This window comes from Oncorhynchus nerka, unplaced genomic scaffold (genome assembly GCF_034236695.1).
Source record: "Oncorhynchus nerka isolate Pitt River unplaced genomic scaffold, Oner_Uvic_2.0 unplaced_scaffold_1198, whole genome shotgun sequence".
Classification (NCBI taxonomy): Eukaryota; Metazoa; Chordata; class Actinopteri; order Salmoniformes; family Salmonidae; genus Oncorhynchus; species Oncorhynchus nerka.
The window spans coordinates 122,008-149,806 of NW_027040135.1; the positions used below are offsets into that span (position 1 = coordinate 122,008).

General features: G+C 43.8%; 1 long non-coding RNA gene and 1 pseudogene across 2 annotated transcripts; both read left to right on the forward strand.

Moving 5' to 3' along the window:
* The first annotated feature begins 1,613 nt into the window (after positions 1–1,613).
* Positions 1,614–22,960, forward strand: LOC135569111 (annexin A5-like; annotated as a pseudogene).
* A 282-nt stretch (positions 22,961–23,242) lies between these two features.
* LOC135569113 (uncharacterized) lies at positions 23,243–27,568 on the forward strand. 2 transcript variants are annotated; one of them, XR_010462832.1, is made up of 3 exons: positions 23,243–23,327; positions 24,865–24,915; positions 27,339–27,568. It is a non-coding gene; the product is annotated as an uncharacterized LOC135569113 (long non-coding RNA). The 2 variants fall into 2 exon arrangements; XR_010462831.1 differs by lacking the exon at positions 27,339–27,568 and adding an exon at positions 26,272–26,427.
* Positions 27,569–27,799: the final 231 nt, after the last annotated feature.

Consider the following 27,799-nt stretch of genomic DNA (forward strand, 5'->3'; position numbering starts at 1 on the left):
CCAGACCCACTGGCTCCAGGTCATCTACAAGTCCATGCTAGGTAAAGCTCCGCCTTATCTCAGTTCACTGGTCACGATGGCAACACCCATCCGTAGCACACGCTCCAGCAGGTGTATCTCACTGATCATCCCTAAAGCCAACACCTCATTTGGCCGCCTTTCGTTCCAGTACTCTGCTGCCTGTGACTGGAACGAACTGCAAAAAATCGCTGAAGTTGGAGACTTTTATCTCCCTCACCAACTTCAAACATCAGCTATCCGAGCAGCTAACCGATCGCTGCAGCTGTACATAGTCTATTGGTAAATAGCCCACCCATTTTCACCTACCTCATTCCCATACTGTTTTTATACTGTTTTTTTTATTTATTTATTTACTTTTCTGCTCTTTTGCACACCAATATCTCTACCTGTACATGACCATCTGATCATTTATCACCCCAGTGTTAATCTGCAAAATTGTATTATTCGCCTACCTCCTCATGCCTTTTGCACACATTGTATATAGACTGCCCATTTTTTTCTACTGTGTTATTGACTTGTTAATGGTTTACTCCATGTGTAACTCTGTGTTGTCTGTTCACACTGCTATGCTTTATCTTGGCCAGGTCGCAGTTGCAAATGAGAACTTGTTCTCAACTAGCCTACCTGGTTAAATAAAGGTGAAATAAAATAAAAAAAATAAAAAATATAGTCCTGTAGCTAATTGACCGTGGAATCTGTGATTTATTACCACAAACATTATAAAGTTGGTTTTCAATGTGTTTGGTGCCTGAGTTTGTACATACTATTTGCAAAAAAGGATCTGTGTCCCCCCTCCACTCCACTGTTATAATACCTACTGCTAATTTAAATTGACGCAGTTCCAACATAATCCACAGGAGGGCAGTCTAAAATCCCAATCCTGCTATATTGCATTTAACTCGATTATTATTTCATGCAAAACATGAATTTGTGGTCTAGGCTGCCACCCTGTGGATTGTTTAAGAACTGCACAGTGCGGTAGCATGACTAGATCACATTAGTTGGCAATGACGTGACCAACGTCAACATGAGGCTTTTTTAAAAATTTATTGCCGATCAAATATTGGACATGGTTTATAAAAACATTGCAACAGAATAATGATACAAATACTTTCCACAACATTTTTTCTTCATGGAAAATTGCGCTGTAGTTATGCCCTTGTAATTTCTACTTGTTCATATATTTTGATATTATTATTGACACCATATTCCATGGGTTTACTGACCACAATCCATTGAATTGATACTGAGAAGTGTTGATTATTTTGGCGTCAGGAGAGCACGGCGCATTGAAGAAAGCAGTGAGATATGCAACGTCTATGTCTCTGTAAAATGTACTAGCACGCAAAGCCATGTCGGTCTCTGCGCGACCGTTTTGATTTCTACATGATTCCATATGTGTTATTTCATAGTTATGATGTCTTTGCTATTATTCTACAATGTAGAAAATATTAAAAATAAAGAAACCCTCGCTTTCCCTCCTCCTCCTCCTCTCCACCTCTTGACACCTGTTCAGGTAAACCTGCACGGTTTCTATGGAGACAGATTGAACACACCCTCCTCCACTGTCATCACGAGCAGCTGGTTGATGACGTTGTTTAAACCGTGTGTTTGTTTTGATTGAGGTGGTTTTACACCGCGGACAAGTCCACAACCCGTTTGCTTCACCACTACGACGTTGACATCGTGTAAATAGTTTTGGGATTTAAACACGTCATCTCCCGGTCTACCGAGGCGCTGAACCCGAGCTGTTTAGTCATACAGGGTGTGTCTCTGTTCACTCGCAGCGGACTCGTTTTTCCACTCTTTCTACCGGGTTCCTCTCTCTTTCTCGCCCTCTCTCTTTACTGCGAGCTCCGGTGCAGACCTCCTCCGGTAAGTTTCCACCGCTCGACATCAGATCGTTAGTTGAAGAGTTGTTGACGAGGTTATTCTGCTGAACCAGGTGATGTGTTTTAACCTGGACTGTGATTGTAGTTGGGATCATTTATCAACACGGATGCGGAGAGATACAACAGGATTTTAGCAGATAATGGCGAGCTGTGGCTGTTGCAAAAGAGAATACTTTATATTCTCTAACTCCGTCTGTTTTATGAATGGAAACACAGATCTGTGACTATTTTCCATGACTTTAAACGTGGAAAAGTTTTTGATGGCGTTTAAAGCTTTTGCCTTTTTTAAGTTAGTTAGTGATTCTGTTCTGTGTTTCTCTTCAGACAGAACGACCTTTCTTCGAATCAAACCAACTATCAGCGATCTATCAGAATGGTAAGTTCACTTCACTAGACAACTTTATAATGCTGTTATTATAACGGCCAATTTAACTTCACTAAAAGCCACTTCAGATGAATAAACGGAAATGTCGCTGTCGGGTAAAACAGAACTGTATTATTCCATTACTATGTTAATGTTTAACTTTCTATCTCTGTCTATAATGGACACCACATCAGCGGCACCGCCCCAGGCGACAGGCTTTAAATACTCATTACACCTTATCCCAGAACAATACACACTGTAGAACCCAGTATGGAACACATGGGTTCTAGAATAGGTTGTTACACTGTATAACTGTAGAACCCAGTATGGAAGACATGGGTTCTAGAATAGGTTATTACACTGTATAACTGTAGAATTTGAGATCTAGAACACATTACACTGTATAACTGCAGAACCCAGTATGGAACATGGGATCTAGAATACACTGTATAACTGTAGAACCCAGTATGGAACACATGGGTTCTAGAATAGGTTGTTACACTGTATAACTGTAGAACCCAGTATGGGACACATGGGATCTAGAATAGGTTGTTACACTGTATAACTGTAGAACCCAGTATGGAACACATGGGTTCTAGAATAGGTTATTACACTGTATAACTGTAGAACGAAGGGAGATCATTTGGGTTCTAGAATAGGTTATTACACTGTATAACTGCAGAACGAAGGGAGATAATTTGAGATCTAGAATAGGTTATTACACTGTATAACTGTAGAACCCAGTATGGAACACATGGGTTCTAGAATAGGTTATTACAATGTATAACTGTAGAACCCAGTATGGAACACATACACTGTATAACTGTAGAACCCAGTATGGGACACATGGGATCTAGAATAGGTTGTTACACTGTATAACTGTAGAACCCAGTATGGAACACATGGGTTCTAGAATAGGTTATTACACTGTATAACTGTAGAACCCAGTATGGAACACATGGGATCTAGAATAGGTTATTACACTGTATAACTGTATAACCCAGTATGGAACACATGGGTTCTAGAATAGGTTATTACACTGTATAACTGTAGAACCCAGTATGGAACACATGGGATCTAGAATAGGTTATTACACTGTATAACTGTATAACCCAGTATGGAACACATGGGTTCTAGAATAGGTTATTACACTGTATAACTGTAGAACCCAGTATGGAACACATGGGTTCTAGAATAGGTTATTACACTGTATAACTGTAGAACCCAGTATGGAATCAAATCAAATCAAATCAAATTTATTTATATAGCCCTTCGTACATCAGCTGATATCTCAAAGTGCTGTACAGAAACCCAGCCTAAAACCCCAAACAGCAAACAATGCAGGTGTAAAAGCACGGGTTCTAGACATGGGTTCTAGAATAGGTTGTTACACTGTATAACTGTAGAACCCAGTATGGGACACATGGGTTCTAGAATAGGTTGTTACACTGTATAACTGTAGAACCCAGTATGGAACACATACACTGTATAACTGTAGAACCCAGTATGGAACACATGGGATCTAGAATAGGTTATTACACTGTATAACTGTAGAACCCAGTATGGAACACATGGGTTCTAGAATAGGTTGTTACACTGTATAACTGTAGAACCCAGTATGGGACACATGGGTTCTAGAATAGGTTGTTACACTGTATAACTGTAGAACCCAGTAACTGGAACCCAGTATGGAACACATGGGATTAGAATAGGTTATTACACTATAACTGTATAACCCAGTATGGAACACATGGGTTCTAGAATAGGTTATTACACTGTATAACTGTAGAACCCAGTATGGAACACATGGGATCTAGAATAGGTTATTACACTGTATAACTGTATAACCCAGTATGGAACACATGGGTTTTAGAATAGGTTGCTACACTGTATAACTGTAGAACCCAGTATGGAAGACATGGGTTCTAGAATAGGTTATTACACTGTATAACTGTAGAACCCAGTATGGAACACATTTATAACTGTAGAACCCAGTATGGGACACTGGGATCTAGAATAGGTTGTTACACTGTATAACTGTAGAACCCAGTATGGAACACATGGGTTCTAGAATAGGTTGTTACACTGTATAACTGTAGAACCCAGTATGGGACACATGGGATCTAGAATAGGTTGTTACACTGTATAACTGTAGAACCCAGTATGGAACACATGGGTTCTAGAATAGGTTATTACACTGTATAACTGTAGAACGAAGGCAGAATAGGTTATTACACTGTATAACTGCAGAACGAAGGGAGATAATTTGAGATCTAGAATAGGTTATTACACTGTATAACTGTAGACCCAGTATGGAACACATGGGTTCTAGAATAGGTTATTACAATGTATAACTGTAGAACCCAGTATGGAACACATGGGTTCTAGAATAGGTTATTACAATGTATAACTGTAGAACCCAGTATGGGACACATGGGATCTAGAATAGGTTGTTACACTGTATAACTGTAGAACCCAGTATGGGACACATGGGTTCTAGAATAGGTTGTTACACTGTATAACTGTAGAACCCAGTATGGAACACATACACTGTATAACTGTAGAACCCAGTATGGAACACATGGGATCTAGAATAGGTTATTACACTGTATAACTGTATAACCCAGTATGGAACACATGGGTTCTAGAATAGGTTATTACACTGTATAACTGTAGAACCCAGTATGGAACACATGGGATCTAGAATACTGTATAACTGTATAACCCAGTATGGAACACATGGGTTTTAGAATAGGTTGCTACACTGTATAACTGTAGAACCCAGTATGGAAGACATGGGTTCTAAAATAGGTTATTACACTGTATAACTGTTGATGCTGTATAACTGTAGAACCCAGTATGGGACACATGGGATCTAGAATAGGTTGTTACACTGTATAACTGTAGAACCCAGTATGGAACACATGGGTTCTAGAATAGGTTGTTACACTGTATAACTGTAGAACCCAGTATGGGACACATGGGATCTAGAATAGGTTGTTACACTGTATAACTGTAGAACCCAGTATGGAACACATGGGTTCTTAGGTTATTACACTGTATAACTGTAGAACGAAGGAGATCATTTGGGTTCTAGAATAGGTTATTACACTGTATAACTGCAGAACGAAGGGAGATAATTTGAGATCTAGAATAGGTTATTACACTGTATAACTGTAGAACCCAGTATGGAACACATGGGTTCTAGAATGGGTAGAACCCAGTATGGAACACATACACTGTATAACTGTAGAACCCAGTATGGGACACATGGGATCTAGAATAGGTTGTTACACTGTATAACTGTAGAACCCAGTATGGAACACATGGGTTCTAGAATAGGTTATTACACTGTATAACTGTAGAACCCAGTATGGAACACATGGGATCTAGAATAGGTTATTACACTGTATAACTGTATAACCCAGTATGGAACACATGGGTTCTAGAATAGATTACACTGTATAACTGGAACCCAGTTGGAACTGGGATCTAGAATAGGTTATTACACTGTATAACTGTATAACCTTAGTATGGAACACTAGAATAATTACACTGTATAACTGTCATCTAGGAACACATGGGTTCTAGAATAGGTTATTACACTGTATAACTGTAGAACCCAGTATGGAATCAAATCAAATCAAATCAAATTTATTTATATAGCCCTTCGAATCAGCTGATATCTCAAAGTGCTGTTGTAAAAGCACGGGTTCTAGACATGGGTTCTAGAATAGGTTGTTACACTGTATAACTGTAGAACCCAGTATGGGACACATGGGTTCTAGAATATGGTATAACTGTAGAACCTGGGAACAGTGTATAACTGGTCCCAGTATGGAACACATGGGTCTAGAATAGGTTATTACACTGTATAACTCTATGGAACACATGGGTTCTAGAATAGGTTGTTACACTGTATAACTGTAGAACCCAGTATGGGACACATGGGTTCTAGAATAGGTTGTTACACTGTATAACTGTAGAACCCAGTATGGAACACATACACTGTATAACTGTAGAACCCAGTATGGAACACATGGGATCTAGAATAGGTTATTACACTGTATAACTGTATAACCCAGTATGGAACACATGGGTTCTAGAATAGGTTATTACACTGTATAACTGTAGAACCCAGTATGGAACACATGGGATCTAGAATAGGTTATTACACTGTATAACTGTATAACCCAGTATGGAACACATGGGTTTTAGAATAGGTTGCTACACTGTATAACTGTAGAACCCAGTATGGAAGACATGGGTTCTAGAATAGGTTATTACACTGTATAACTGTAGAACCCAGTATGGAACACATACACTGTATAACTGTAGAACCCAGTATGGGACACATGGGATCTAGAATAGGTTGTTACACTGTATAACTGTAGAACCCAGTATGGAACACATGGGTTCTAGAATAGGTTGTTACACTGTATAACTGTAGAACCCAGTATGGGACACATGGGATCTAGAATAGGTTGTTACACTGGAACCCAGTATGGAACACATGGGTTCTAGAATAGGTTATTACACTGTATAACTGTAGAACGAAGGGAGATCATTTGGGTTCTAGAATAGGTTATTACACTGTATAACTGCAGAACGAAGGGAGATAATTTGAGATCTAGAATAGGTTATTACACTGTATAACTGTAGAACCCAGTATGGAACACATGGGTTCTAGAATAGGTTATTACAATGTATAACTGTAGAACCCAGTATGGAACACATGGGTTCTAGAATAGGTTATTACAATGTATAACTGTAGAACCCAGTATGGGACACATGGGATCTAGAATAGGTTGTTACACTGTATAACTGTAGAACCCAGTATGGAACACATGGGTTCTAGAATAGGTTATTACACTGTATAACTGTAGAACCCAGTATGGAACACATGGGATCTAGAATAGGTTATTACACTGTATAACTGTATAACCCAGTATGGAACACATGGGTTCTAGAATAGGTTATTACACTGTATAACTGTAGAACCCAGTATGGAACACATGGGATCTAGAATAGGTTATTACACTGTATAACTGTAGAACCCAGTATGGAACACATGGGTTCTAGAATAGGTTATTACACTGTATAACTGTAGAACCCAGTATGGAACACATGGGTTCTAGAATAGGTTATTACACTGTATAACTGTAGAACCCAGTATGGAACACATGGGTTCTAGAATAGGTTGTTACACTGTATAACTGTAGAACCCAGTATGGGACACATGGGTTCTAGAATAGGTTGTTACACTGTATAACTGTAGAACCCAGTATGGAACACATACACTGTATAACTGTAGAACCCAGTATGGAACACATGGGATCTAGAATAGGTTATTACACTGTATAACTGTAGAACCCAGTATGGAACACATGGGTTCTAGAATAGGTTGTTACACTGTATAACTGTAGAACCCAGTATGGGACACATGGGTTCTAGAATAGGTTGTTACACTGTATAACTGTAGAACCCAGTATGGAACACATACACTGTATAACTGTAGAACCCAGTATGGAACACATGGGATCTAGAATAGGTTATTACACTGTATAACTGTATAACCCAGTATGGAACACATGGGTTCTAGAATAGGTTATTACACTGTATAACTGTAGAACCCAGTATGGAACACATGGGATCTAGAATAGGTTATTACACTGTATAACTGTATAACCCAGTATGGAACACATGGGTTCTAGAATAGGTTGTTACACTGTATAACTGTAGAACCCAGTATGGAACACATGGGTTCTAGAATAGGTTATTACACTGTATAACTGTAGAACCCAGTATGGAACACATGGGATCTAGAATAGGTTGTTACACTGTATAACTGTAGAACCCAGTATGGAACACATGGGATCTAGAATAGGTTATTACACTGTATAACTGTAGAACCCAGTATGGAACACATGGGTTCTAGAATAGGTTATTACACTGTATAACTGTAGAACCCAGTATGGAACACATGGGTTCTAGAATAGGTTGTTACACTGTATAACTGTAGAACCCAGTATGGAACACATGGGTTCTAGAATAGGTTGTTACACTGTATAACTGTAGAACCCAGTATGGAACACATGGGTTCTAGAATAGGTTATTACACTGTATAACTGTATAACCCAGTATGGAACACATGGGATCTAGAATAGGTTATTACACTGTATAACTGCAGAACCCAGTATGGAACACATGGGTTCTAGAATAGGTTGTTACACTGTATAACTGTAGAACCCAGTATGGAACACATGGGATCTAGAATAGGTTGTTACACTGTATAACTGTAGAACCCAGTATGGAACACATGGGTTCTGGAATAGGTTGTTACACTGTATAACTGTAGAACCCAGTATGGAACACATGGGATCTAGAATAGGTTGTTACACTGTATAACTGTAGAACCCAGTATGGAACACATGGGATCTAGAATAGGTTATTACACTGTATAACTGTAGAACCCAGTATGGAACACATGGGTTCTAGAATAGGTTATTACACTGTATAACTGTATAACCCAGTATGGAACACATGGGATCTAGAATAGGTTGTTACACTGTATAACTGTAGAACCCAGTATGGAACACATGGGTTCTAGAATAGGTTATTACACTGTATAACTGTAGAACCCAGTATGGAACACATGGGATCTAGAATAGGTTATTACACTGTATAACTGTAGAACCCAGTATGGAACACATGGGTTCTAGAATAGGTTATTACACTGTATAACTGTAGAACCCAGTATGGAACACATGGGTTCTAGAATAGTCACTGTATAACTGTAGAACCCAGTATGGAACACATGGGATCTAGAATAGGTTATTACACTGTATAACTGTAGAACCCAGTATGGAACACATGGGTTCTAGAATAGGTTATTACACTGTATAACTGTATAACCCAGTCACATGGGATCTAGAATGGTTGTTACACTGTATAACTGTAGAACCCAGTATGGAACACATGGGTTCTAGAATAGGTTATTACACTGTATAACTGTAGAACCCAGTATGGAACACATGGGTTCTAGAATAGGTTGTTACACTGTATAACTGTAGAACCCAGAATGGAACACGTGGGTTCTAGAATCTCTGTATAACTGTAGAACCCAGTATGGAACACATGGGATCTAGAATAGGTTGTTACACTGTATAACTGCAGAACCCAGTATGGAACACATGGGTTCTAGAATAGGTTGTTACACTGTATAACTGTAGAACCCAGAATGGAACACGTTTCTCTTACACTGTATAACTGTAGAACCCAGTCACATGGGATCTAGAATAGGTTATTACACTGTATAACTGTAGAACCCAGTCTCATGGGTTCTAGAATAGGTTATTGCACTGTATAACTGCAGAACTCATTTGAGACTGTACTCCCATATGTGTTTTCATTCATCCCGGTGAGTTTCTCCCAAAACATATGTGTCATGTTTAGCTTTAAAAACATTGTTCATCTATTGCCTAACACTGAAAAATGGTGTTGATGCTGAAGATACTGGCTCTGTCCCGAATCTCCATACTAGCTTGTAAAGTGTTGGTCCCTGTTTCTTATTTTCAATGACGGCTAGTGGGTTAACTGGTCTAGGAACAGTGGGTTAACTGGTCTAGGAACAGTGGGTTAACTGGTCTAGGAACAGTGGGTTAACTGGTCTAGGAACAGTGGGTTAACTGGTCTAGGAACTGTGGGTTAACTGGTCTAGGAACTGTGGGTTAACTGGTCTAGGAACGGTGGGTTAACTGGTCTAGGAACGGTGGGTTAACTGGTCTAGGAACGGTGGGTTAACTGGTCTAGGAACGGTGGGTTAACTGGTCTAGGAACAGTGGAACAGTGGGTTAACTGGTCTAGGAACAGTGGGTTAACTGGTCTGGGAACAGTGGGTTAACTGGTCTGGGAACAGTGGGTTAACTGGTCTAGGAACAGTGGGTTAACTGGTCTAGGAACAGTGGGTTAACTGCCTTGTTCAGGGGCAGTGTGTGTGTGGAGCAGAGGGGCTGTATTTGGGGAAGTCAGTATGAGTCATGTGTGTGGGCCTTTCTTCAGACAGGGTGGGGCTCTGCCTCCTCCCCCTCCCTCTCTTCCTCCTCGCTCTCTCTCTTCCTCCTCTCTTCCTCCTCTCTCTTCTCTCTCTTCCTTCTCTCTCTCTCTCTCTCTCTCTCTCTCTCTCTCTCTCTCTTCCTTCTCTCTCTTCCTTCTCGCTCTCTCTCTCTTCCTTCTCGCTCTCTCTCTCTTCCTTCTCTCTCTCTCTCTCTCTCTTCTTTCTCTCTCTCTCTTCCTTCTCTCTCTCTTCCTTCTCTCTCTCTCTTCCTTCTCTCTCTCTCTCTCTCTCTCTCTTCTCCTTCTCCTCTCTTCTCTCTCCCTTCTCTCTCTCTCTCTCTTTCTCTTCTCTCTCTCTCTCTCTCTCTCTCTCTCTCTCTCTCCTCTTCTCTCTCTCTTTCTCTCTCTCTCTCTCTTCTCTCTCTCTCTCTTCCCTCTCTCTCCCTTCTCCTCTCTCTCTCTCTCTCTCTCTCTCTCTCTCTCTCTTCCTCTCTCTCTCTCTCTCCTTCTCTCTCTCTCTCTCTCTCTCTCTCTCTCTCTTCTCTTCTCTCTTTCTCTCTCTCTCCTCTCTCTCTTCCTTCTCTCTCTCTCTTCCTTCTCTCTCTCTCTCTCTGAGTACACACACAGGATGGAGTACAAAACGGACAGTGTGGAGCAGTAAACAGTAGATAGTGTGTTTACTGTTCAGGGTGTAGAGCTGCTGCCCCCCCTCACTTAGCAGGGGTGTAGTGCGCAGAGGCGTAGTGGCCCTCCCTCACTTAGCAGGGGTGTAGTGCCCCCCACTCACTTAGCAGGGGAGTAGTGGCCCCCTCACTTAGCAGGGAGTAGTGGCCCTCCCTCAGTTAGCAGAGGCGTAGTGGCCCCCCTCACTTAGCAGAGGCGTAGTGGCCCCCTCACTTAGCAGGGGCGTAGTGGCCCTCCCTCACTTAGCAGGGTGTAGTGGCCCTCCCCTCACTTAGCAGGGGCGTAGTGGCCCCCTCACTTAGCAGGGGTGTAGTGCCCTCCCCCTCACTTAGCAGGGGCGTAGTGGCCCCCCCTCACTTAGCAGGGGTGTAGTGGCCCTCCCTCAGTTAGCAGGGTAGTGGCCCCCCTCACTTAGCAGGGGTGTAGTGGCCCCCTCACTTAGCAGGGGCGTAGTGGCCCCCCTCACTTAGCAGGGGTGTAGTGCCCTCCCCTCACTTAGCAGGGGCGTCCCCCTCACTTAGCAGGGGTGTAGTGGCCTCCCCTCACTTAGCAGGGGCGTAGTGGCCCCCTCACTTAGCAGGGGCGTAGTGGCCCCCCCCTCACTTAGCAGGGGTGTAGTGGCCCCCTCACTTAGCAGGGGTGTAGTGGCCCCCACTCACTTAGCAGGGGTGTAGTGGCCCCCCTCACTAAGCAGGGCGTAGTGGCCCCCTCACTAAGCAGGGGCGTAGTTCCTCCCCTCACTAAGCAGGGCGTAGTGGCCCCCTCACTTAGCAGGGGCGTAGTGCCCCCTCACTTAGCAGGGGCGTAGTGGCCCCCTCACTTAGCAGGGGCGTAGTGGCCCCCCTCACTTAGCAGGGGCGTAGTGGCCCCCTCACTTAGCAGGGGCGTAGTGGCCCCCTCACTTAGCAGGGCGTAGTGGCCCCCTCACTTAGCAGGGGTGTAGTGGGCCCCCTCACTTAGCAGGGGTGCAGTGGCCCCCCTCACTAAGCAGGGGTGTAGTGGCCCCCCTCACTAAGCAGGGGTGTAGTGGCCCCCACTAAGCAGGGGTGTAGTTCCCTCCCCTCACTTAGCAGGGGCGTAGTGGCCCCCCTCACTTAGCAGGGGCGTAGTGGCCCCCTCACTTAGCAGGGGCGTAGTGGCCTCCCCCTCACTTAGCAGGGCGTAGTGGCCCCCCCTCACTTAGCAGGGCGTAGTGGCCCCCCCTCACTTAGCAGGGGCGTAGTTCCCCCCTCACTTATCGGGGGCGTGGTGGCCCCCCTCACTTAGCAGGGGCGTAGTTCCTCACTTAGCAGGGGCGTAGTGGCCCCCCTCACTTAGCAGGGGCGTGTGGCCCCCTCACTTAGCAGGGGCGTAGTGGCCCCCCTCACTTAGCAGGGGCGTAGTGGCCCCCCCTCACTTAGCAGGGGCGTAGTGGCCCCCCCTCACTTAGCAGGGGCGTAGTGGCCCCCCCTCACTTAGCAGGGGCGTAGTGGCCCCCCCTCACTTAGCAGGGGCGTAGTGGCCCCCACTCACTTAGCAGGTGATGCGGAACGCCACGTGAAGTGTGGCGTTCCGCAGGGCAGCTCTCCAGGCCCTCTACTCTTTTCTATTTTTACCAATGACTTGCCACTGGCATTAAACAAAGCCTGTGTGTCCATGTATGCTGATGATTCAACCATATACCCATCAGCAACCACAGCTAATGAAGTCACTGAAACCCTTAACAAAGAGTTGCAGTCTGTTTTGGAGTGGGTGGCCAGTAATAAACTGGTCCTGAACATCTCTAAAACTAAGAACATTGTATTTGGTACAAATCATTCCTTAAGTTCTAGACCTACACTTCAACTATGACAGACAAAATGAGAAAAAAAATCCAGAAAATCACATTGTAGGATTTATAATGAATTTATTTGCAAATTATGGTGGAAAATAAGTATTTGGTCACCTACAAACATGCAAGATTTCTGGCTCTCACAGACCTGTAACTTCTTCTTTAAGAGGCTCCTCTGTCCTCCACTCGTTACCTGTATTAATGGCACCTGTTTGAACTTGTTATCAGTATAAAAGACACCTGTCCACAACCTCAAACAGTCACACTCCAAACTCCACTATGGCCGAGACCAAAGAGCTGTCAAAGGACACCAAAAACTAAATTGTAGACCTGCACCAGGCTGGGAAGACTGAATCTGCAATAGGAAAGCAGCTTGGTTTGAAGAAATCAACTGTGGGAGCAATTATTAGGAAATGGAAGACATACAAGACCACAGATAATCTCCCTCGATCTGGGGCTCCACGCAAGATCTCACCCCGTGGGGTCAAAATGATCACAAGAACGGTGAGCAAAAATCCCAGAACCACACGGGGGGACCTAGTGAATGACCTGCAGAGAGCTGGGACCAAAGTAACAAAGCCTACCATCAGTAACACACTATGCCGCCAGGGACTCAAATCAGATCAGAGGAAGTAGAGATGACCAGGGATGTTCTCTGTTTAGTGAGTCCTCCAGATCAGAGGCAGTAGAGATGACCAGGGATGTTCTCTGTTTAGTGAGTCCATCAGATCAGAGGCAGTAGGGATGACCAGGGATGTTCTCTGTTTAGTGACTCCTCCAGATCAGAGGCCAGTAGAGATGACCAGGGATGTTCTCTGTTTAGTGAGTCCTCCAGATCAGAGGCAGTAGATGACCAGGGATGTTCTCTGTTTAGTGAGTCCTCCAGATCAGAGGCAGTAGAGATGACCAGGGATGTTCTCTGTTTAGTGAGTCCTCCAGGTCAGAGGCAGTAGGGATCACCAGGGATGTTCTCTGTTTAGTGAGTCCTCCAGATCAGAGGCCAGTAGAGATGACCAGGGATGTTCTCTGTTTAGTGAGTCCTCCAGATCAGAGGCCAGTAGAGATGACCAGGGATGTTCTCTGTTTAGTGAGTCCTCCAGATCAGAGGCAGTAGAGATGACCAGAGATGTTCTCTGTTTAGTGAGTCCTCCAGATCAGAGGCCAGTAGAGATGACCAGGGATGTTCTCTGTTTAGTGAGTCCTCCAGATCAGAGGAAGTAGAGATGACCAGGGATGTTCTCTGTTTAGTGAGTCCTCCAGATCAGAGAAAGTAGAGATGACCAGGGATGTTCTCTGTGTAGTGAGTCCACCAGGTCAGAGGCAGTAGGGATGACCAGGGATGTTCTCTGTTTAGTGAGTCCTCCAGATCAGAGGCAGTAGAGATGACCAGGGATGTTCTCTGTTTAGTGAGTCCTCCAGATCAGAGGCCAGTAGAGATGACCAGGGATGTTCTCTGTTTAGTGAGTCCTCCAGATCAGAGGCAGTAGGGATGACCAGGGATGTTCTCTGTTTAGTGAGTCCTCCAGATCAGAGGCCAGTAGAGATGACCAGGGATGTTCTCTGTTTAGTGAGTCCTCCAGATCAGAGGAAGTAGGGATGACCAGGGATGTTCTCTGTTTAGTGAGTCCTCCAGATCAGAGGAAGTAGAGATGACCAGGGATGTTCTCTGTTTAGTGAGTCCTCCAGATCAGAGGCAGTAGAGATGACCAGGGATGTTCTCTGTTTAGTGAGTCCTCCAGATCAGAGGAAGTAGAGATGACCAGGGATGTTCTCTGTTTAGTGAGTCCTCCAGATCAGAGGAAGTAGAGATGACCAGGGATGTTCTCTGTTTAGTGAGTCCTCCAGATCAGAGGAAGTAGAGATGACCAGGGATGTTCTCTGTTTAGTGAGTCCTCCAGATCAGAGGAAGTAGGGATGACCAGGGATGTTCTCTGTTTAGTGAGTCCTCCAGATCAGAGGCAGTAGGGATGACCAGGGATGTTCTCTGTTTAGTGAGTCCTCCAGATCAGAGGCAGTAGAGATGACCAGGGATGTTCTCTGTTTAGTGAGTCCTCCAGACCAGAGGCAGTAGAGATGACCAGGGATGTTCTCTGTTTAGTGAGTCCACCAGGTCAGAGGCAGTAGAGATGACCAGGGATGTTCTCTGTTTAGTGAGTCCTCCAGATCAGAGGCAGTAGAGATGACCAGGGATGTTCTCTGTTTAGTGAGTCCTCCAGATCAGAGGCAGTAGAGATGACCAGGGATGTTCTCTGTTTAGTGAGTCCTCCAGACCAGAGGCAGTAGAGATGACCAGGGATGTTCTCTTGACGAGAGCGAATTAGACCATGTTCCTGTCCTGATAAGCATTCAAAATGTAACTAGTACTTTTGGGTGTCAGTGACAATGGAAGGAGTAAAAAGTATATTATTTTCTTTAGGGATGTAGGAAAGTAAAAGTTGTCAAAAATATAAATAGTATAGATACTCAAATGACTTAAGTAGTATTTATTTATTTATTTATTTTACATTATATTACATTTGCACAAATTCCTAAAAACCTGTTTTTGTTTTTTCATTCTGGACTCCTGTGTGGAGGATGTTGTTTTGGTTCCTTCCTGTCTGGCTGCTCTGCACCTCTCCTATTGGTCCCACTAGCCTCTCCATTACAATCCAATCAGCTGCTGTGTGTGGAGGATGTTGTTTTGGTTCCTTCCTGTCTGGCTGCTCTACACCTCTCCTATTGGTCCCACTAGCCACTCCATTACAATCCAATCAGCTGCTGTGTGTGGAGGGGGGAGGATGTTGTTTTGGTTCCTTCCTGTCTGGCTGCTCTACACCTCTCCTATTGGTCCCACTAGCCTCTCCATTACAATCCAATCAGCTGCTGTGTGTGGAGGATGTTGTTTTGGTTCCTTCCTGTCTGGCTGCTCTACACCTCTCCTATTGGTCCCACTAGCCTCTCCATTACAATCCAATCAGCTGCTGTGTGTGGAGTGGGGAGGATGTTGTTTTGGTTCCTTCCTGTCTGGCTGCTCTGCACCTCTCCTATTGGTCCCACTAGCCTCTCCATTACAATCCAATCAGCTGCTGTGTGGGGAGGATGTTGTTTTGGTTCCTTCCTGTCTGGCTGCTCTGCACCTCTCCTATTGGTCCCACTAGCCTCTCCATTACAATCCAATCAGCTGCTGTGTGTGGAGGGGGGAGGATGTTGTTTTGGTTCCTTCCTGTCTGGCTGCTCTACACCTCTCCTATTGGTCCCACTAGCCTCTCCATTACAATCCAATCAGCTGCTGTGTGTGGAGGATGTTGTTTTGGTTCCTTCCTGTCTGTCTGCTCTACACCTCTCCTATTGGTCCCACTAGCCTCTCCATTACAATCCAATCAGCTGCTGTGTATGGAGGGGAGGATGTTGTTTTGGTTCCTTCCTGTCTGGCTGCTCTACACCTCTCCTGCCTCTCCATTACAATCCAATCAGCTGCTGTGTGTGGAGGATGTTGTTTTGGTTCCTTCCTGTCTGGCTGCTCTACACCTCTCCTATTGGTCCCACTAGCCTCTCCATTACAATCCAATCAGCTGCTGTGTATGGAGGATGTTGTTTTGGTTCCTTCCTGTCTGGCTGCTCTACACCTCTCCTATTGGTCCCACTAGCCTCTCCATTACAATCCAATCAGCTGCTGTGTGTGGAGGATGTTGTTTTGGTTCCTTCCTGTCTGGCTGCTCTGCACCTCTCCTATTGGTCCCACTAGCCTCTCCATTACAATCCAATCAGCTGCTGTGTGTGGAGGGGGGAGGATGTTGTTTTGGTTCCTTCCTGTCTGTCTGCTCTGCACCTCTCCTATTGGTCCCACTAGCCTCTCCATTACAATCCAATCAGCTGCTGTGTGTGGAGGGGGGAGGATGTTGTTTTGGTTCCTTCCTGTCTGGCTGCTCTACACCTCTCCTATTGGTCCCACTAGCCTCTCCATTACAGTCCAATCAGCTGCTGTGTGTGGAGGATGTTGTTTTGGTTCCTTCCTGTCTGGCTGCTCTGCACCTCTCCTATTGGTCCCACTAGCCTCTCCATTACAATCCAATCAGCTGCTGTGTGTGGAGGATGTTGTTTTGGTTCCTTCCTGTCTGGCTGCTCTACACCTCTCCTATTGGTCCCACTAGCCTCTCCATTACAATCCAATCAGCTGCTGTGTGTGGAGGGGGGAGGATGTTGTTTTGGTTCCTTCCTGTCTGGCTGCTCTACACCTCTCCTATTGGTCCCACTAGCCTCTCCATTACAATCCAATCAGCTGCTGTGTGTGGAGGGGGGAGGATGTTGTTTTGGTTCCTTCCTGTCTGTCTGCTCTGCACCTCTCCTATTGGTCCCACTAGCCTCTCCATTACAATCCAATCAGCTGCTGTGTGTGGAGGATGTTGTTTTGGTTCCTTCCTGTCTGGCTGCTCTACACCTCTCCTATTGGTCCCACTAGCCTCTCCATTACAATCCAATCAGCTGCTGTGTGTGGAGGATGTTGTTTTGTTCCTTCCTGTCTGGCTGCTCTACACCTCTCCTATTGGTCCCACTAGCCTCTCCATTACAATCCAATCAGCTGCTGTGTGTGGAGGATGTTGTTTTGGTTCCTTCCTGTCTGGCTGCTCTACACCTCTCCTATTGGTCCCACTAGCCTCTCCATTACAATCCAATCAGCTGCTGTGTGTGGAGGATGTTGTTTTGGTTCCTTCCTGTCTGGCTGCTCTACACCTCTCCTATTGGTCCCACTAGCCTCTCCATTACAATCCAATCAGCTGCTGTGTATGGAGGATGTTGTTGGGCTCTGACAGACAATCCTGGACTCTGTTGTGTTCGTCTCATTCCAGAAACATTCCGTGGTTCCCCTCCCTAAACAACAATGTTCCCAAAACCACCAGCGTCAGCTAACAACAGTGACCTTAGACTGCACTACCTCACACACACTTCTCCTGTTAGCTGAGGGGGGATCCAGTCGTGTGTGTGTGTATTATATATATATATATATAAGTATTCCTAGTCATGTGAAATCAATAGATTAGGACTGAGGGGAGGAGCCAGTCATGTGAGGGGAGGAGCCTCTTAATTGACTGATTTCTTTATATGAACTGCGTTTTTATATATTTGTTCAGTATACATTACCCACAGTCCTCTCTGGTCTACCCTGAACTACATTACCCACAGTCCTCTCTGGTCTACCCTGAACTACTTTACCCACAGTCCTCTCTGGTCTACCCTGAACTACATTACCCACAGTCCTCTCTGGTCTACCCTGAACTACTTTACCCACAGTCCTCTCTGGTCTACCCTGAACTACTTTACCCACAGTCCTCTCTGGTCTACCCTGAACTACATTACCCACAATCCTCTCTGGTCTACCCGGTCCTTACCCTGAAACTACTTTACCCACAGTCCTCTCTGGTCTACCCTGGGTCTACCCTGAACTACTTTACCCACAGTCCTCTCTGGTCTACCCTGAACTACTTTACCCACAGTCCTCTCTGGTCTACCCTGAACTACTTTACCCACAGTCCTCTCTGGTCTACCCTGAACTACATTACTACACACAGTCCTCTCTGGTCTACCCCGAACTACATTACCCACAGTCCTCTCTGGTCTACCCTGAACTACATTACCCACAGTCCTCTCTGGTCTACCCTGAACTACACTACCCACAGTCCTCTCTGGTCTACCCTGAACTACACTACCCACAGTCCTCTCTGGTCTACCCTGAACTACATTACCCACAGTCCTCCTATGTGTCTGTTCTCTGATAGGCCGGTCGAGGCAGTGTGAGAGCCAGTGGAAACTTCAACGCCAACCAAGATGCAGAGACCCTCTACAAGGCCATGAAGGGACTGGGTCAGTGGTGTGTGTGGTCTGAATGTGCTGCAAAGTGAGGGAGTAACCATGGCACCAAAGATTTGACTATGGTGTTTGTTGTTACCGTAGGAACCGATGAGGATTCCATCATGAAGTTGTTGACGTCTCGTAGCAACAGCCAGAGACAGCAGATCAAAGCTGCATACAAGACCCTGCATGGCAAGGTCAGAACACAACCACAATACAACCACAATACAACCACAACCACAATACAATACAACCACAACCACAATATAACCACAATATAACCACAATACAACCACAACCACAATACAACCACAACCACAATATAACCACAATACAACCACAACCACAATATAACCACAATACAACCACAACCACAATATAACCACAATACAACCACAACCACAATACAACCACAACCACAATATAACCACAATACAACCACAACCACAATACAACCACAACCACAATACAACCACAATACAACCACAACCACAATACAACCACAATACAACCACAATACAACCACAACCACAATACAACCACAATACAACCACAACCACAATACAACCACAATACAACCACAATACAATACAACCACAATACAACCACAATACAATACACCACAACCACAATACAACCACAATACAACCACAATACAACCACAACCACAATACAACCACAATACAACCACTACAACGACAACCACAATACAACCACAATACAACCACAATACAACCACAACCACAATACAACCACAACCACAATACAACCACAATACAACCACAACCACAATACAACCACAATACAACCACAACCACAATACAACCACAACCACAATATAACCACAATACAACCACAACCACAATACAACCACAATACAACCACAACCACAATATAACCACAATACAACCACAACCACAATACAACCACAATACAACCACAACCACAATACAACCACAATACAACCACAACCACAATACAACCACAATACAACCACAACCACAATATAACCACAATACAACCACAACCACAATATAACCACAATACAACCACAACCACAATACAACCACAATATAACCACAATACAACCACAACCACAATATAACCACAATATAACCACAATACAACCACAACCACAATATAACCACAATACAACCACAACCACAATACAACCACAATACAACCACAATACAACCACAACCACAATACAACCACAATACAACCACAACCACAATATAACCACAATACAACCACAACCACAATACAACCACAATACAACCACAACTACAATACCAACAAAACCACAATACAACCACAACCACAATACAACCACAATACAACCACAATACAACCACAACCACAATACAACCACAATACAACCACAACCACAATACAACCACAATACAACCACAACCACAATATAACCACAATACAACCACAACCACAATATAACCACAATACAACCACAACCACAATATAACCACAATACAACCACAACCACAATATAACCACAATACCCACAACCACAATACAACCACAATACAACCACAATACAACCACAATACAACCACAACCACAATACAACCACAACCACAACCACAATACAACCACAATACAACCACAACCACAATACAACCACAATACAATACAACCACAACCACAACCACAATACAACCACAACCACAATATAACCACAATACAACCACAACCACAATACAACCACAATACAATATAACCACAATACAACCACAACCACAATACAACCACAACCACAACCACAATACAACCACAACCACAATACAACCACAATACAACCACAACCACAATACAACCACAACCACAATACAACCAACAGCCACAATACAACCACAACCACAATACAACCACAATACAACCACCACAATACAACCACAACCACAATGCCAACCACAATACAACCACAATACAACCACAATACAACCACAACCACAATACAACCACAACCACAATACAACCACAATACAACCACAACCACAATACAACCACAATACAACCACAACCACAATGCAACCACAACCACAACCACAACCACAATATAACCACAATACAATACAACCACAATACAACCACAATACAACCACAACCACAATATAACCACAATACAACCACAACCACAATACAACCACAATACAACCACAATACAACCACAACCACAATACAACCACAATACAACCACAACCACAATACAACCACAATACAACCACAATACAACCACAACCACAATACAACCACAATACAACCACAATACAACCACAACCACAATACAACCACAATACAACCACAATACAATACAACCACAATACAACCACAACCACAATACAACCACAATACAACCACAAACTACAATACAACCAAAACCACAATATAACCACAATACAACCACAACCACAATACAACCACAATACAACCACAACCACAATATAACCACAATACAACCACAACCACAATACAACCACAATACAACCACAACCACAATATAACCACAATACAACCACAACCACAATATAACCACAATACAACCACAACCACAATATAACCACAATACAACCACAACCACAATATAACCACAATACAACCACAAACACAATACAACCACAATACAACCACAATACAACCACAATACAACCACAACCACAATACAACCACAACCACAACCACAATACAACCATAATACAACCACAACCACAATACAACCACACCACAACCACAATACAACCACAACCACAACCACAATACAACCACAACCACAATAGAACCTCAATACAACCACAACCACAATAGAACCTCAATACAACCACAACACAACCACAACCACAATACAACCACAATACAACCACAATACAACCACAACCACAATACAACCACAATACAACCACAACCACAAGACAACCACAACCACAACCACAATACAACCACAACCACAATATAACCACAATACAACCATAATACAACCACAACCACAATACAACCACACCACAACCACAATACAACCACAATAGAACCTCAATACAACCACAACCACAATAGAACCTCCCAACCACAACACAACCACAATACAACCACAACCACAATGAACCTCAACACAACCACAACCACAATACAACCACAACCACAATACAACCACAATACAACCACAACCACAATACAACCACAACCACAACCACAATACAACCACAATACAACCACAACCACAAGACAACCACAACCACAACCACAATACAACCACAACCAACCATAATACAACCACAATACAACCAATACAACCACAACCACAATACAACCACAATACAACCACAACCACAATACAACCACAATACAACCACAATACAACCACAATACAACCACAACCACAATACAACCACAATACAACCACAACCACAATACAACCACAATACAACCACAACCACAATACAACCACAATACAACCACAAGACAACCACAACCACAATACAACCACAATATAACCACAATACAACCATAATACAACCACAACCACAATACAACCACAACCACAATAGAACCTCAATACAACCACAACCACAATAGAACCTCAATACAACCACAACCACAATAGAACCTCAATACAACCACAACCACAATACAACCACAATACAACCACAATACAACCACAATACAACCACAACCACAATACAACCACAATACAACCACAACCACAAGACAACCAATACCACAACCACAATACAACCACAACCACAATATAACCACAATACAACCATAATACAACCACAACCACAATACAACCACACCACAACCACATTACAACAACCACAATAGAACCTCAATACAACCACAACCACAATAGAACCTCAATACAACCACAACACAACCACAATACAACCACAACCACAATAGAACCCTCAATACAACCACAATACAACCACAACCACAATACAACCACAACCACAATACCCACAATACCCTGTAATGACATCTGTGACCCTGTGCATATGAACAATAAACTCATCTAATGTAATCTACAACCACAATACAACCTTAACACAATCCTCCCTCTACCTTTCTCTCTCTCTCCCTCCCTCCCTCCTCCTGTCTCTCCTCTCTCTCTCTCTCTCTCTCTCTGGCCTCCCCCTCCCTCCCTCCCTCGTCCTCCTCCTCTCTCCAATTCCTCCTCCCTCCTCTCTCAGGACCTGGTAGGTGATCTGCAGGGTGAACTGGGGAACGTTTGAGACTCTGGTAGTGGCTCTAATGACTCCGCCCATCCTGGTTACGATGTGACATCACTACGGAACGCCATCAAGGTATTTGACCCAGGACTAGTGATGTCATATCCTGTGAGTGACGGTGTGATGTCATAGTGACTGTGTGTTGATGTCACGGTGTAGGGGCGGGGACCGATGAGAAGGTGCTGATTGAGATCCTCCATGTCTTCTAGAACGGCCCAGCAGATTAAGGACATCACTGCTGCCATGCCAGGGTAACACACAGATACACACACACACACTGCTGCTTCACGCCAGGGTAACCCACACACCACACTGACTCACTAATTGTGTGTGTGTGTGTTCCCCACCATCCAGAGTTTGATGCAGACCTGGAGGAGGATGTAACAGGAGACACGTCAGGTCACTTCAGGAGACTGCTGGTCATCCTGCTACAGGTGAGGGGTCAGAGGTCAGGGGAACATAGATCTGGTATGCTTCACGGTGGGAACCATGGAGATAATCCGTTCACCTACTCTGCCTCTCAAAAAGCGCTTGGATCCAAAAATCTCAAATTTGAACTCCTCAGACCAAAGGACAGATTTCCAGCTGTCTAATTTCCATTGCTCGTGTTTCTTGGCCCATTCAAGTCTCTTCTTCTTATTGGTGTCCTTTAGTAGTGGTTTCTTTGCAACAATTCGACCATGAAGGCCTGGTTCACACAGTCTCCTCTGAACAGTTGATGTTGAGATGTGCCTGTTACTTGAACTCTGTGAAGCATTTATTTGGGCTGCAATCTGAGGATGGTAACTCTAATGAACTCATCCTCTGTAGCAGAGGTAACTGGGTCTTCCTTTCCTGTGGTGGTCCTCATGAGAGCCAGTTAACTCTAATGAACTGATCCTCTGCAGCAGAGGTAACTCTGGGTCTTCCTTCCTGTGGCGGTCCTCATTAGAGCCAGTTCCATCATAGCGCTTGATGGTTTTTGCGACTGCACTTGAAACTTTCGAAGTTCTTGAAATGTTCCGGATTGACTGACCTTCATGTCTAAAAGGAATGATGGACTGTCGTTTCTCTTTGCTTATTTGAGCTGTTCTTTCCATAATATGGACTTGGTCTTTTACCAAATAGGGCTATCTTCTGTATACCACCCCTACCTTGTCACAACACAACTGATTGGCTCAAACACATTAAAAAGGAAAGGAATTCCACAAATTAACTTCTAAGAAGGCACACCTGTTAATTAAAATGCATTCCAGGTGATTACCTCATGAAGCTGGTTGAGAGAATGTCAAGAGTGTGCAAAGCTGTCATGAAGGCAAAGGGTGGCTACTTTGAAGAATCTCAAATATTAAATCTAATCTTTTGATTTGTTTAACACTTTGAATGAGTAGGTGTGTCCAAACCTTTGTCTGGTACTGTAGATGTGTAGGACATAGATCTGACAGATATAGATGTGTCCAAACCTTTGTCTGGTACTGTAGATGTGTAGGACATAGATCTGACAGATATAGATGTGTAGGACATAGATCTGACAGATATAGATGTGTCCAAACCTTTGTCTGGTACTGTAGATGTGTAGGACATAGATCTGACAGATATAGATGTGTAGGACATAGATCTGACAGATATAGATGTGTCCAAACCTTTGTCTGGTACTGTAGATGTGTAGGACATAGATCTGACAGATATAGATGTGTGGGACATAGATCTGACAGATATAGATGTGTGTCTGGTACTGTAGATGTGTAGGACAGATCTGACAGATGATGTTTGTCTGGTACTGTAGATGTGTAGACATAGATGTGTCCAAACCTGACAGGTATGTAGATGTGTAGGACATAGATCTGACAGATATAGATGTGTAGGACATAGATCTGACAGATATAGATGTGTGGGACATAGATCTGACAGATATAGATGTGTGGGACATAGATCTGACAGATATAGATGTGTGGGACATAGATCTGACAGATGTGCTCTCTCTCCTCTCAGGCCAGCAGACAGCAGGGGGTACAGGAGGGGAACATAGAGGCTGACGCACAGGTAAGAGACTGTGTGAGTATGTGTGAGTGTGAGAGAGAGAGAATCACATGTCTATCTCTGAAATATGTGATAGTAATCAGATTTACTGCTCAGTCACAATGACTTCTTTGACTTGTGTTCTGCTCAGGGGTGTGTGACAAAGTGTCTGTGTGTGACGGTTATGTGTGTGTAGAATAACACTCCTCACACAGCCACCCCTTGTGTAAGCGTGTGTGTGTTGGTGTGTGAGAGAGACACAGAAGGTGTGTTGATAGTGATACCCAGTGTTGAATGCTGCCATCTAGTGGTCATACTGAGACAGAAGGTGTGTTGATAGTGATACCCAGTGTTGAATGCTGCCATCTAGTGGTCATACTGAGACAGAAGGTGTGTTGATAGTGATACCCAGTGTTGAATGCTGCCATCTAGTGGTCATACTGAGACAGAAGTATGTATATTCCATATTTTGGAAGCTATTTTCAGGGCTCTCCAGAGATGTTCCATCGGGTTCAAGTCCGGGCTCTGGCTGGGCCACTCAAGGACATTCAGAGACTTGTCCCGAAGCCACTCCTGCGTTGTCTTGGCTGTGTGCTTAGGGCCGTTGTCCTGTTAGAAGGTGAACCTTCACCCCAGTCTGAGGTCCTGAGCGCTCTGGAGCAGGTTTTCATCAAGGATCTCTGTACTTTGCTCCGTTATTCTTTGCCTCAACCCTGACTAGTCTCCCAGTCCCTGCCGCTGATAACATCCCCACAGCATGATGCTGCCACCACCATGCTTCACCGTAGGGATGGTGCCAGGTTTCCTCCAGATCTGACGCTTGGCATTCAGGCCGAGGAGATCAATCTTGGTTTCATCAGACCAGAGAATCTTGTTTCTCATGGTCAGAGTCCTTTAGGTGTCTTTTGGCAAACTCCAAGTGGGCTGTCATGGCTTTTACTGGGATTGGCTTCTGTCCGGCCACTCTACCACGAAGACCTGTAGAGATGGTTGTCCTTCTGGAAGGTTCTCTCATCTCCACAGAGGAACTCTGGAGCTCTGTCAGAGTGACCCTCATGTGCTTGGTCACCTCCCTGACCAAGGCCCTTCTCCCCTGATAGCTCAGTTTGGCTGGGCAGCCAGGTCTAGGGAGAGTCTTGGTGGTTCCAAACGTCTTCTATTTAAAAATGATGGAGGCCACTGTGTTCTTGGGGACCTTCAATGCTGCAGGAATGTTTTGGTACCCTTCCCCAGATCTGTGCCTCGACACAATCCTGTCTCCGATTCCTTCGACCTCATGGCTTGGTTGTTTGCTCTGACATACACTGTCAAATGTGGGACTTTATATAGACAGGTGTGTGCCTTTCCAAATCATGTCCAATCAATTGAATTTACCACCAGGTGGACTCCAATCAAGTTGTAGAAACATCAAGGATGATCAATGGGAACAGGATGCACCTGAGCTCAATTTCGAGTCTCATAGCAAAGGGTCTGAATACTACTACTGTAAATAATGTATTTCTGTTTGTTATTTGTAATAAACATTTCTAAACTGTTTTTTTGCTTTGTCATTACGGGTGTGTGATGTCATTACGGGGTATTGTGATGTCATTACGTGTGATGTCATTTCTGTGATGTCGTTGAGGGGATGTATTGTGATGTCATTACTGGGTATGATGTCTGGCAGGGTATGAGATTTTTTTTTCAAATTTAATATATTTTAGAATAAGGCTGTAAAGTAACGAAATGTGTAAAAGTCAAGGGTCTGAATACTTTCCGAAGGCACTGTATATCTTGATTAGATAATTATTCAGCCCCCTGAGATAATTATTCAGCCCCACCTGTTAGAAACACCTTTGGCAGCAAATACAGCTGTTAATATTTCTGGGTACAACTCACACCTGAGTAAGGGATTGTACAATATTTGCCCATTTATTCTTTAAACAATTATTCAAGCACTGACAAGTTGGTTGTTGATTATTGCTAGACAATCATTTTCAAGTCTTGCCATAGACTTACTTTGGATTGAAACTCTAACTAGGCCACTCCGGAACATTCACGGTCTTCTTGGTAAGCATCTCCAGTGTAGATGTGGCCTTGTGTTTTAGGTTATTGTCCTGCTGAAAGGTGAATTAATGTCCCAGTGTCTGTTGGAAAGCAGACTGAACCAGGTTTTCCTCGAGGGTTTTGCTCTATTCCATTTATTTTTATCCTAAAAACTCCCTAGTCTTTGCCGATGACAAGCAGACCCTTAACATGATGCAGCCACCACCATGAAGAGTGGTACTCAGTGATGTTGTGTTACTTTTGCCCCAAACATAAAGCTTTGTATAAAGCTTTGTATTCATGACAAAAAGTTAATTTCTTTGAATTTTTTTACAGTTTTACTTAAGTGCCTTGTTGCAAACAGGATGTTTTGGAATATTTTTATTCTGTACAGACTTCCTCCTTTTCACTCTGTCATTTAGGTCGGTATTGTGGAGTAACTACAATGTTGTTGATCCATCCTCAGTTTTCTCCTATCACAGCCATTAAACTCTGTAACTGTTTTAAAGTCACCATTGGCCTCCTGGTTAAATCTCTGAGAGGTTTCTTTCCTCTCCGGCAACTGAGTTAGGAAGGACGCCTGTATCTTTGTAGTGACTGGGAGTATTGATACACCACCCAAAGTGTAATTAATAAATTCACTATGCTCAAAGGGATTTTCAGCATCTGCTTTTTTAAAATCATTTGTACCCATCTACCAATAGGAGCCCTTCTTTGCAAGGCATTGGAAAACCTCTCTGGTTTTTGTGGTTGAATCGATCTACTCGCTTGAGGGACCTTATCTGTATGTAGTGGTGGTGGTAGTATTAAAATAGCATTGTAGTAGTAGCTGTGTGGTATTGTAAAGTGGTGGTGGTGCTAGCCGTAGTGGTGGTGGTAAACA